Genomic DNA, 13638 nt, shown 5'->3' with positions numbered 1-13638 from the left:
GTTGGGCAGAGAAATGGCTGATGGAATTTGATCTGGACAAGTGTGAGATGAGGTATTATGGGAGGTCAGCTCCCAGGAGGGGCAACACCGGTGGATAAGGTGGTAAAGAAGGCATACAGCATGCTTTCCTTCATTGTTTGGAGCTTTGTGTATAAACAATGGCAAGTTATGTTGCAGCTGTGTGAAACTTTCATTCGACCACATTTGAAGTATCATGTGCAGTTCTCGTTACCACACTATAGAAAAGATCTGGACACTTTGGAGCGGGAGCAAAAAAAGCTGTAATCTAAAACTCAAGGTCGACTGTGCTGGACAATGAGGATAACAGGAGATAACAGGAACTTTACGATGGGCTGTTATGTAATTGTTTTGTGAACGCAATTATGCTGAGACATTCAGGTCTGCTAAGAGCTAACATTGCAGGAAATCTGTCACTACTGTTACTTTCACATATGGGCAAAACATTCAGGATTGGTCATGTACACAAATTATATGAATTAAAGCATACACTTGGAACAGTGTATGAAGCAGTCGAGGAAATCATCGATTTTCAGCAAGACTTCAAAGATTACACAGTTTCTAGCACAAGACCCATCAGAGGCCCTGTACAGTTATTCGGGTAAAAAATGAGGTCTACAGATGCTGGAGATCACAGCTGAAAATGTGTTGATGGACATCCAGTCCCTGTACACCTCCATCCCCCATCACGAAGGACTCAAAGCCCTCCGCTTCTTCCTTTCCCGCCACACCAACCAGTACCCTTCCACTGACACCCTCCTTCAACTGACTGAACTGGTCCTCACCCTGAATAACTTCTCTTTTCAATCCTCCCACTTCCTCCAAACTAAAGGAGTTGCCATGGGCACCCGCATGGGCCCCAGCTATGCCTGTCGCTTCGTAGGATATGTGGAACAGTCCATCTTCCGCAACTACACTGGCACCACCCCCCACCTTTTCCTCCGCTACATCGATGACTGTATCGGCGCTGCCTCGTGCTCCCACGAGGAGGTTGAACAGTTCATCAACTTTACTAACACCTTCCATCCCGACCTCAAATTCACCTGGACTGTCTCAGACTCCTCCCTCTCCTTCCTAGACCTTTCCATTTCTATCTCGGGCGACCGACTCAACACAGACATCCATCATAAACCGACTGACTCCCACAGCTACCTGGACTACACCTCCTCCCACCCTGCCCCCTGTAAAAACTCCATCCCATATTCCCAATTCCTTCGTCTCCGCCGCATCTGCTCCCAGGAGGACCAGTTCCAATACCGCACAGCCCAGATGGCCTCCTTCTTCAAGGACCGCAGATTCCCCCCAGACGTGACTGACGATGCCCTCCACTGTATCTCCTCCACTTCCCGCTCCTCCGCCCTTGAGCCCCGCTCCTCCAACCGCTACCAAGACAGAACCCCACTGGTTCTCACCTACCACCCCACCAACCTCCGTATACAACGTATCATCCGCCGTCATTTCCGCCACCTCCAAACGGACCCCACCACCAGGGATATATTTCCCTCCCCTCCCCTATCAGCGTTCCGCAAAGACCACTCCCTTCGTGACTCCCTCGTCAGGTCCACACCCCCCACCAACCCAACCTCCACTCCCGGCACCTTCCCCTGCAACCGCAGGAAATGTAAAACTTGCGCCAACACCTCCTCCCTCACTTCCCTCCAAGGCCCCAAGGGATCCTTCCATGTCCGCCACAAGTTCACCTGTACCTCCACACACATCATCTATTGCATCCGCTGCACCCGATGTGGCCTCCTCTATATTGGGGGGACGGGCCGCTTACTTGCAGAACGCTTCAGAGAACACCTCTGGGACGCCCGGACCAACCAACCCAACCCCGTGGCTCAACACTTTAACTCTCCTTCCCACTCCACCGAGGACATGCAGGTCCTTGGACTCCTCCATCGGCAGAACATAACAACACGACGGCTGGAGGAGGAGCGCCTCATCTTCCGCCTGGTAACCCTCCAACCACAAGGGATGAACTCAGATTTCTCCAGTTTCCTCATTTCCCCTCCCTCCACCTTGTCTCAGTCGGTTCCCTCAACTCAGCACCGCCCTCCTAACCTGCAATCTTCTTCCTGACCTCTCCGCCCCCACCCCACTCCGGCCTATCACCCTCACCTTGACCTCCTTCCACCTATCACATCTCCATCGCCCCTCCCCTAAGTCCCTCCTCCCTACCTTTTATCTTAGCCTGCCTAGCACACTCTCTTCATTCCTGATGAAGGGCTTATGCCCGAAACATCGAATTTCCTGTTCCTTGGATGCTGCCTAACCTGCTGTGCTTTAACCAGCAACACATTTTCACCTGTACAGTTATTCCCTGTCTCTGAGAAACAGCAGTACATATATAGATATAGCTATAATGGAGACACTTAGAGCTCTGTAAAATGCAATTAACTTGTTAAGGACATAAACACGTAACGCAAGCTGGCTGGGATAGAACAGGTGGCACAGTGGTTAGCACTGCTGCCTCACAGTGCCAGGGACCTGGGTTCAATTCCCGCCTCAGGCAACTGACTGTGTGGAGTTTGCACGTTCTCCTCGTGTCTGCGTGGGTTTCCTCCAGGTGCTCCGGTTTCCTCCCACAGTCCAAAGATGTGCAGGTCAGGTGAATTTGGCCACGCTAAATTGCCCGTAGTGTTAGGTTAGGGGTATGGGTGGGTTGCGCTTCAGCGGGTCGGTGTGGACTTGTTGGGCCGAAGGGCCTGTTTCCACACTGTAAGTAATCTAATCAAAAAAAACCTCTCAATGCCTTCACCACAGCTCCTGACCCATTCTTTGAAGTATTGCTGAAAATCAATTATTTCCTCGGCTGCTTCACACAGAGATCTGTTCCAAGTGTATGCCTTATTTCAAATAATCTGTGTATATAACCAATCCTGAATGTTTTGTCAATATTTGATGACAACAGTAGCAAATGATTTCCTGCAATCTTAGGTCTCAGGAGACTTGAATGTCTCAGCATAATTACGTTCACAAATCAGTGACATAACAGCCCATTGTAAAACCTCATATCAGTTCCTGTTACACTCAGCCTTGACCAGCATAGTTGACCTTGAGTTTTGCATTGCAACACAAGTCAAAACTTTTTTTAAAGTATATTTTTGGCAGTACAGACTTTATTGGCTGAAGAGCCTCTCCTGTTCTGAGTAATTCTATGATTGTTAAACAGTCACTAGCAAATCCAATGAGGAACACAGGGAAAACCAATAGTGATTAGAATGTAGTCATCTTTTGACGGCGAGAGAATGGCTTGAGGTGAATGACATTTGAAGGGAAGTTACAGAAGTTGAATAATGTTGTGAGCTGAATCAGCTGACCAGTAGTTTTTGTGGAGGTTAAATATCTTTTCCTTTACTGTATATTATGTGTAAAATGAGCTTCCCCTGAAAATGTAATTTGCCCACTCTGGATGGTTTCCAGAATCTTCAGGCAACACTTAGAATATTCATTGATAAACTATTGTTTAGGTTTTGAATTTTGAAAAGGATTTGTTAAATTGAGTAGGTATGGAGAAATTTTTCCCTCTGCAGGGGAATAATTTAAAAACAGAGCAAAACCTTTTTGGAATACAGTTAAAAACATTTCTTCGGGCAAATATCATTCAAAATTTTATTTTTAACTCCAAACAACTGTAGCTGATGGTGAACAATTGGATTTTTGAAGAGAAAGATAATATGTTGCTGGGTGAGGTTGTCTGATGAGATGCAAAAGCATTTCAATGAAATTAATGTTGAGATTATCTATGATCTAACTGAGTAGCGAAACAGGTTCAACATGCTGACTGGTCTCTTTACAAACATTGAAGCATTCTGTTATTTAATTTAAGTGTGGGATGTTGGCATCACTGAACAGATTATTACATGTTGCCAATGCCCTTGAGAAAGGATAACCGAGGGTATTGATAGTGCAGAATTCAGCAATGTTGTGAATGTTATTTCCCTCAAAGCAGCCTAACTCTGGATGTTGTTCAAGCCTTGCTGTATATGGATATTGAAGTTTCCTCTATAATAGACCGTAAGGGAATGAATTGTCCACTAATTTTTCTTAGGTGCAATTTTGATGCTCCAAAACATGAAGGAGATCATCATTATCAAAAGTAGATTGTTCAGGAAGGTACCAAGAATTTGTAATAACTTAATCGTAATGATCAGTTAATAGACTGCATTTTCTGTTCCAATGGCCCAACAGATGCCTTTACAGAACCTGAGCCTGTACTTCAATATTTGTTCCTGTTGTGTGAAATATCATAAGAACATAAAAACGTCAAGGAGACATATGCCATCAGCTTAACAGACATGTTCTGCTGTTCAATATAAACAGTGGAAATCTTCTAAATCAATGGAAATACTACCACCTGCAAGTTTCACTACAAACTATTCACCATCCTGATTTGGAAATATATCACTGTTCCTTCAGTGTCGCTGAGTCTAAATCCTCGAATTCCTTCTCAAGTGGCTTTGAGGGTTGACATAAAGATCATTGACTGCGGAGTTTAAGAAGGAGCTCACCACACCTTCTCAAATGACCCTAAGCAACTATGCCAACATCCAATGAGCAAGTTAAAAAGTTGTCATGGTGTGAGATCAATAAAATTAAGGGAAATTATTGCTTATCACCATCTGTCATCCTTCTGTCTTATATATCTTTTTCCCCCATCCCATTCTCCCAACAATCTTAGATCAAAGATGGAGGTACCAAGGATATAACCTAATTATCCTCAGCCTCAGCAATCTACCACAGGAGTACACACTGTTGCAATCTATTGGGTCAAGGATATTATTAGAACCATTCTTTGCAGATTCTTACTTTGATTTACATAATACGGCCTTAAAAAACATTCATCTCCAAACTCAACCACATCCCTGTTTCAATAAGTGTTAATTAATGTGCTAACATGAAACCTAATTTAAAAAAAATACACAATTGACACATACCAGGGTTATACTGAGGCAGTTCTCCAGTTTTGCTCATCAAATATCCTGCATTATTACATACTATGCCCAATCTCTGAAGATTTTCAAGAGTATTGCTGAAACAATATAGAAAAGACAGTGAATGGAGTTGATTAGCAAAGTTTGCAAAGTCTTCGTCCAAGCATACCAACACTAAATATGTTCCACAGAATGACTCATTCAGTTACTGAGTCCAAGAGAAATGCAGCAGAGATACAGGCCCTTCAGTCCATTATATCTATGCTGACCAACAAATACCAAACTATGTTAAATCCCATTTACCTGCACTTGGTCCTTAACTTGCTTTGCTCTAGCATGTTAAGTGCTCATTCAGATGCTTCTTAAATATTGCAAGAGAACTTGACTCCATCATCCTCTCAGCCAATGCATTTCATTTTCCACCACCCTCTGAGTGGAAATTTCATTCCTCAGGTCTTCTGTAAAACAATTTAAACTTTTAGCCATTGGTCCTAGATATCAAACCTACAGCTCAGCGAGCAAATCTATACCCTGGCCCTAGATACATCTGCCATGGAGAAGAGAATTTCATGATCTGCCCTGTTTTTGCCTCCTAAATCAGATCACTATTCCTAGCCTTCCCTGTTGCAGGGAAAGTACCCCCATTATAATCAATCTCTCCTTATAATGAGATTTTCTATCCCAGTTGTCAGATGTTTCATTATTGAGGGTGACCTAGACATGCAAACAATTGATGAATTTTCTCTGATCTTTGCCTTGGGAAATGTGGTTGACCGAGGCCTAAACAGAACCTTTTCACCAAACCCTCACTATACTGAATCAGAATTTTTGGAGATTCTCATAGGAACCCTTCTTTTGGTGGTGCATGGAGTGGGAAGAATGCTTCCAGGATGCTCCCTGTTTCCCACAATCAACAACCATCAAAATTGTGAAATAAAAGCCACCTATAGATTTGTAAAAATCACCTCCTCTCCTCCATGCATACACCTGGAAGATGGAAATGGTGTGCAACGTCAAACCATTGGGAAACCTCCTAGTTTCCCAGCAGGAGGCAAACGCCTTAATCTTTTGACCAAAACTGGGCAGACTGTGACAACCATCATCAGGAGAACTGAGACACTAAACTAGGACATGTACTCACTCCTGGGGCACTAAACTAGTACCATGTGATCCAACACCTATACAAGAAGCAGCTACTGAGACCACAAGGGTCTAAACAAGGAACACTTGGATTGAAATCCTCCACCAGGAAAACTGAAACTCTGAAACTGAGGAAGACGTAAAATCAGTATTATTTGGTGCTGTGCACAGACTGCGTATCTCATTTCAGGGTTGATATTTGCTCTGAAGGCATGGTTTGCTCCTTTCTCAGTACATGGAAGGTGATCCTCAATGCTGTACTGATTTTATGTATTGCAATATGATTAAATACACTTACTAATGCCAACAAAGTAACTCCCATTCACACTTACTCTAGCTGATTGTTACTCCCACTGGTTGCAGTAAAAGTGTCTGTTTAGAAACCAGTCAGTCAGATTGAACCAGTCAGTCAGATTGTGGCGTGTTGTTAAAATTAGTGTGTGAATTGGTACCTTTCAGCTGATTTTTCAGCTGTAACATCACATGGAAGGAACAAAGCATTTTCAGCTCCATAATCTCTCCAAAGGAAGGTTGTGTGGCTTCCCCTCTGGGTACACAGATATTCAACAGACTCACCTAAAGGAGGTAAAGCATAGTTCAGTCCCAAAGGATCCTAAAGTAAACATACAGATTGGTAAATGCGTCTGAGGGGAGCTTGGGTCCGTCAATGGCCCATTTCAAAGTCTATTTCCAACTCTGACCAAACAAATGAAACTATGCACTGAACTTCTTCTGATATTTACTGAATACACTTGATGGATGATCCAGTCCATCCGGACCTCGGAGGACACAGTGCAGAGATTCCCCTTTCTGGGGCATGAGCTTCTGTATTAAAATAAGTAAAGAGTTCAGTTGATCCAAAGCTTCTTTCAAAAGCAACAGTAGATGAAGAAGGTGTGTAGGTGTAACATCATTGTCTTAGTAAACCAGGAGCACAGCTTAATGCTTCATGCATGTGGGTTCAAATTGCACCAAGGTTATTGGTGGTGTTTGAAAGCTGCGAGAAGGTTTAGAGGGGATTTAAAGAAAGTTTTTTTGTTCACCCAGAGGATGGTGGGGATCTAGGCTGCACTGCCTGGGAAGGTAGTTGAGATGAGAAATCTCACAACCTTGAACAAGTACATGAATGAGCTTTTAAAGTGATAGAACAAGTTTTGAGACAAGTGCTGGTGGGATGAGTGTAGACTTAGAGTAATTTTTATCAGGGGAGATCTGATGGGCCTAAGGGCCTCTTCTGTACTGTGTGAATCTGTGATTCTGTCAAAGGAAAGCAAGTGGTCATGGGAAGGATGGGTGAAATATATAGGTTAAAAGGTAGGAGGGCAGCAAGGTAGATAGGTCAGGAGTTGTTTGGGTGGGGATCAGAAGCCAAGTCATGTGATAGCGCTGAGTCTGGTTTGCAAGCATGGGGAATGATTTGGGTGAGGTTTGAAGAAGCTCAATGGGAAGGAATACATTGGAATTTGGGATTGGAACAGGTCATTGGAGCGAGAAAGGTTGGGTAGAGGGTTTATCAGTCAATATTCCAGAGTGTTAGTTGATTGTTGAGGACTACTCAGGTCATGTTGGGAGTAGGAGTGCCAGGCTTGTAGGTGGATGTCAAGGGGGATGTTGTTGGGTAGTCACTGTGAATGATTGGTGTTTAGTTGTAGTTTTCTCCCGGAGTTTTAAGACTTTTTGCTGCCAAACATTTCCTGGGTAACTATCCAGTCATGTAATTTGCCAGAACCAAACTCTCCAGCTTGAAATCAGAGCTTTTAGTGGGTATGTGAATACTGCTAGCTAGGCCAACCTGCTCTATTTGTGCTTGAGAAGGTAGCGGTGAGTGTCTTCCATGAATCGCTGCCATGCACCTTCTATGGTTTAACCCACAATGGCATTAGGGAGTGAATTGCAGGATTTTGAATCAAAGATAGTGAAGGAATGGTGATATATTTTCAAATCAGCATGTGAGTGTCTTAGAGGGCAAATTTCAAGTGCGGTGTTCCCATGTATCTGCTGCCCTTATCCTTCTAGATCGAAGTGGTCATAGGTTTGGAAGGATCTTTAATGAACTTCTGCAGTGTATCTTATTTATAGCACACACAGCTGCTTCTGAGCATTGGTGGTGGGTAGGAGTCGATACTTGCAGATGTGGTGCCAATCAAGTGGGCTGCTTTGTCCTGGATGGTGTCAAGCTTCTTGAGTGTTGTTGGAGCTGCACCCATCCAGGCTAGTTGGGAGTATTCCATCACACTCCTGATTTGTGCCTTGTAGATGGTGGACATGATTCGGGGATTCAAGAGGTGAGTTACTCACCACAGTATTCATAACTTCTGATCTGCTCTTGTCGGCATTGTGTTTAAGTAGCAGGTCCAGTTGACTTTCTGGTCAATGTTAATCCCAGCGATAGTGGGGGAATTCAGTGATGGTAACACTACAGAAAGTCAAGGGGCAGTTTCTTCTCAGTGACGGTCATAATGTAGCATTTGTGTGGCACAAACATTACTTCTGTCTTAGGCGGAAGTGGGTATTGCAGATGCTGGAGATTAGAGTCAAGATTACAGTGGCGCTGGAAAAGCACAGCAGGTCAGAAGCAGGAAAATTGACAAGGTGGCAGGAGGGGAAGATGGTTTGTTGGGGGGCGTGGACCTGACCAGGTAGTTGCAGAGGGAACGGTCTTTGAGGAAAGTGGAGAGGGGTGGTGAGGGTAACATATCCCTGGTGGTAGGATCCATTTGAAGGTGGCGGAAATGTCAGCGGATGATGTGATTTATGCGGAGGTTGATGGGGTGGATGGTGAGGACTCGGGGGGGTTCTATCCCTGTTGCGGTTGGAGGGGTGGGGGTTTGAGGGTGGCGTTGCGGGACGTGGATGAGATGCATTGGAGGAAATCTTCAAATATGTATGAGAGGAAATTGTGGTCTTTAAATAAAGGAGGCCCTCTGGTGTGTTCTGTGGTGGAACTGGTCCTCCTGGGAGCAGATGCTGTGGAGGTGGATGAATTGGCATTATAGGATAATATTTTTACAGGAGGCAGAGTGAGAGGAGGTGTAATCCAGGTAGCTCTGGGAGTCGGTGGGTTTGTAAAAAATGTCAGTGTTGAGTCGGTCATCATTGATGGAGGTGGAAAGGTCCATAAAGGGGAAAAAGAGACAGACATAGCTGGGGCCCATGCGGGTACCCATGGCTACCCTTTCCATCTGAAGGAAGTGAGAGGATTGGAAGGAAAAATGTTTGAGGGCAAGGACCAGTTCAGCCAAACGAATAAGAGTGTTAGTGGAAGGGTACTGGTGGGGACATCGGGAGAGGAAGAAACGGATGAGGAAATGGAGGAAATTAGTGGAGGCCCCCATGGTGGATGGAGGTACAAAAGGACTGGATGTCCATGGTGAAAGTGAGGCATTGGGGGCCAGGGAAATGGAATTGTGGAGAAGGTGGAGGGCGTGGGTGGTGTCCCAAACATAAGTGGGGAGTTCCTGGATGTGAGGGGGGGGGGAATAGGACAGTATCGAGGTAGAGGGAGATGAATTCGGTGGTGCAGGAGCAGGCTGAGATGATGGGTTGGCCGGGGTAGTCAGGCTTGTGGATCTTGGGTAGGAGGTACAATCGGGCGGTGCAGGGTTCCTGAATTCATTACTTGCCACTTGTCAGTCCAAGCCTGAATAACATCCAGCTCTACTTGCATTTACAGATGGACTGGTTTAGTATCTGAGGTGTCTTGAATGGCACTGAACATTGTGCAATCATGAATGAATGGTTTTAATGTCACATGTATTTTCTGGCAAGAAAGACAGTAAAATACAGTGAAAAGCTTTTCCACTCTCACCATGATCCTGCACTATTTTTACAGTTTTTGGAATAAGAAAAATAGAAAACTATATGTCAAAGAGAGTCCATCAGTACTGAGCCAGCTCATCTTCAAAGAACATCCCCATTTCTGACCTTATCACAGAGGGAAGGCCATTATGAAGCAGCTGAAGATGGTTGGGCTAGAACATCTCCAACATGTTCAATAAGGGTCCTCTTGTGGTGCAGTGATTGTATTTCTTCTCCTAAACCGAGAAACCCAGGTTAAAGTCCCGGTTGCTTTAGAGGTGTCTCATAACATCTGTGAACAGTTTGATTGAGGAAATTGGGAGCAAGATATTAAATCATGTATTCTATATGATTGATTGCTGACGTTAAATCTATGAAGTGTTGGTGCTGGTGTTGAACTGGTGTGGACAAAGTCAGAAATCACACAATACCAGATTAGTTCACCTGACGAAGGAGCATCACTCTGAAAGTCTGTGATTTCATATAAACCTTTTGGACATATGACCCAATGTTGAGTGACATCTGATTAAATCTATGAACTAGCATTATTTCTTCTGCCGTTGCTTTTCATGCAGTTATTTATTCTTAATATGACAAAGCAATGTGATATAGAGAGGAAGAAAACTATGATAATTGTGTGATGATACTGAGTGACAGTGACTAGCAGCAAACCAACCAAGCTTTCAATAAAAAAAGAACCAAGATAAGAGCATTCCTCCTGATGTGATCATATGGTCACCACTTTGGGAGCATTATATCAAAGTTGAATTTTTAATTTTGTTAACAATTATTTTAAATGTGTATATAATTGCTGAATTGAATACATGTGACTCTGTGTGATTATCTGTTTGGGATTGGGAGAAAGAGAGGACTGCAATGCTGCAGATCAGAGCTGTGAGTGTGGTGCTGGAAAAGTGCAGCAGATCTGGCAGCATCTAAGGAGCAGGGCAATTGACATTTCACACATATGCCCTTCATCAGAAATCAGGCTTGTGGGCCAGGGAGGCTGACAGATAAATGGGAGGGGGGGGGGGGGGGGGGGGGGGGGGGAGGTGGAGCTGGTGGGAAGGTAGCTGGGAATGCAATAGGGAGATGAAGGTGGGGGGGTGATAGGTCTGAGAGGAGGATGGAATGGATGGGTTGGAATGTTAATGGAAAGTTCAAGAGGGCAGTGCTGAGTTAGAGGCTTGGGACTGGGATATGGTGGGCAGGGGGGAAATGAGGAAACTGGTGAAATCCACATTAATCCCATGTGGTTGCAGGGGATGAGGCGTTCCTCCTCCAGGTATTGGGTGGTTAGGGTTTGACGATGGAGGAGGCCCAGGACCTGCATGTCCTTGATGGATTCATAGGAGGAATTGAAGTGTTCAGTCATGGGGCAGTGGAGTTGGTAAGTGTGCGTGTCCCAGAGATGTTCTCTAAAATGATCCGCAAGTTGGCATCCTGCCTCCCCGTTATAGAGGAGACCACATCGGGTGCAATGGATATAGTAGATGACATTTGTGGAGGCACAGGTAAATTTCTGTTGGATGTGGAAGGACCCTTTGGGACCTTGGACGGAGGTGAGGGGCCGGTGTGTCCGCAGGTTTTGCAATTCTTGCAGTGACAGGGGAAGGTGCCGGGAGTGGAGTGTGAGCTGGTCGGGACATGGATCTGACAAGGCAGTTGTAGAGGGAATGGTCTCTCTGAAATGCAATTGGGGTGGGAGGGAAATATATCCCGAATGGTGGGGTCTGTTTGTAGGTGGCAGATGTGGCATAGGATGATACGATGCATATGGAAATTGGTTGGGTGAAAAGCGAGGACCAGGAGTGTTCTGTCCTTGCTGCGTTGGGAGGGTTGGAGTTCAATGGCAGAGGTGCAGGAAGTGGAGGAGATGAACTGGATGGCATTGTCGACCATGTGGGAGGAGAAATTGCTACCTTTGAAGAAGGAGGCCATGTGTGATTTTCTATGGTGGATTTGGTCATCCTGGGAACATTTGCGGCAGAGGCAGACGAATTGGGAATAAGGAATGGTGTGTTTACAGGAGGTAGGGTGGGAGGAGGTGTAGTCCAGATGGCTGTGGGAGTCAATGGGTTTGTAGAAGTTAGTCGGTCACCGTAGATGGAGGTGGAGAGGTCCAGGAAGGGGAGGGAGATGTCTGAGATGAGCTGAGTTTGAGGTCTGGGTGAAAGGTATTAGTGAAGTTGATGAACTGTTCAACCTCCTTGTGGGAGCACGAGGTAGCACTGATACAGTCATCGATGTAGCAGAGTAAAAGGTCGGGGATGGGACCTCCGTACACATCACATCATCCTCTGCCTCTTCTTCCATCTAAAAACAGACCCCACCACTAGGGATATATTTCCTTCCCACTCCTATTAGCGTTTCTGAGAGACCATTCTCTCCATGACCCCCTTGTCAGATCCATGCCCCCCATCAGCCCACACCCCACTCCTAGCACCTTGCCCTGCCACTAGAAGAATTGCAAAACCTGCACCCACACCTCCCCCTCTCCTCCATCCTATGCCCCAAGGGTCCTTCTACATCTGACAGTGATTTACCTGTACCTCCACAAATGTCATCTACTAAATCCGTTGCACCCAATGTGGCCTCCTCTCCACCGGGGAGACAGGACACCAACTTGCAGACCATTTTTGAGAACATCTCTGGGACACCTGCAACAACCAACCCCACTGCCCCGTGGCTGCACACTTCACATCCCCTCCCGCTCCACCAAGGACATGCAGGTCTGGGTCTCCTCCATCGCCAAACCCCAATCACGCGACGCCTGGAGGAATAACGCCTCATCTTCCGCCTTAAGACCCTGCAACCACACGGGATTAACAGTTTCCTCATTTCCCCTCCCCCCATTTTATCCCAGTCCCAAGCTCTCCAACTTGTTATTGCCTTCTTGACCAGTCCATTGTCTTTCCCATCTATCTACTCCACCCTTCTCTCCAACCTATTACTTTCTCCCTCCCCCCACTTTCATCTACCTATTGCATTCTCAGCTACCTTCATCCCAGCCCCACTCCCCTCCCACTTATCTCTCAGCCTCCCTGGCCCCCAAGCCTCATTCCTGATGAAGGGTTTATGCTCGAAACGTCGAGTCTGCTGCTCCTCGGATGCTGCCTGACCGACTGTGCTTTTCCAGCACCACACTCTCAATTCTATTTGGGGTTGGTTTTCTTTGGAAAACGGGAGATGTTGGGTCATGACTTGCAGCAGATATGGAATATACCTTTAAAGGACATGCTCATGATGTCAGCACTGTTTTTGCATGTGGCCTTTTGATATAAAGATCTTGCATCTTGCTCCATCTTGCAGAGCTCTGTCCTCTTACAGCATAACAAGCTGAGCGAAGCATTAGATCATAATACATCTGACAGACTTTGCTTAGGCCCAGTCACACAAATCATTCACTGAGGCTTCCAACCTTTCTGGGATAACAAACAGCTTCTGACCATTACAGCTAAAAATAACGAGATGGCCTGGTGTAAGAGAACTGGCCACTCCCATTCAAGCTGATTCCATTGATCCAACTTTTTGTAAAAAAGAACCTAAAGGCCTCCTAAGTTGTTTACTTAGGCTCTTGGCAGTAGTTAGCCTTTACAACATCTTTTCAAAAAACCCCGGGAGAGAATAACCTCCTTAAAGTGACAGCATCATCACGTGGATGGCACATTGCGGCTGTTACAGGACATTGGTGAGACCACATTTGGAATGCTGTGTTCGATTCTGGTCTCCCTGCTCAAAGCAA

The sequence above is a fragment of the Hemiscyllium ocellatum genome, chromosome 16 (genome assembly GCF_020745735.1).
Source record: "Hemiscyllium ocellatum isolate sHemOce1 chromosome 16, sHemOce1.pat.X.cur, whole genome shotgun sequence".
In the NCBI taxonomy this organism is placed as follows: Eukaryota; Metazoa; Chordata; class Chondrichthyes; order Orectolobiformes; family Hemiscylliidae; genus Hemiscyllium; species Hemiscyllium ocellatum.
This window is presented reverse-complemented; position numbering follows the sequence as displayed.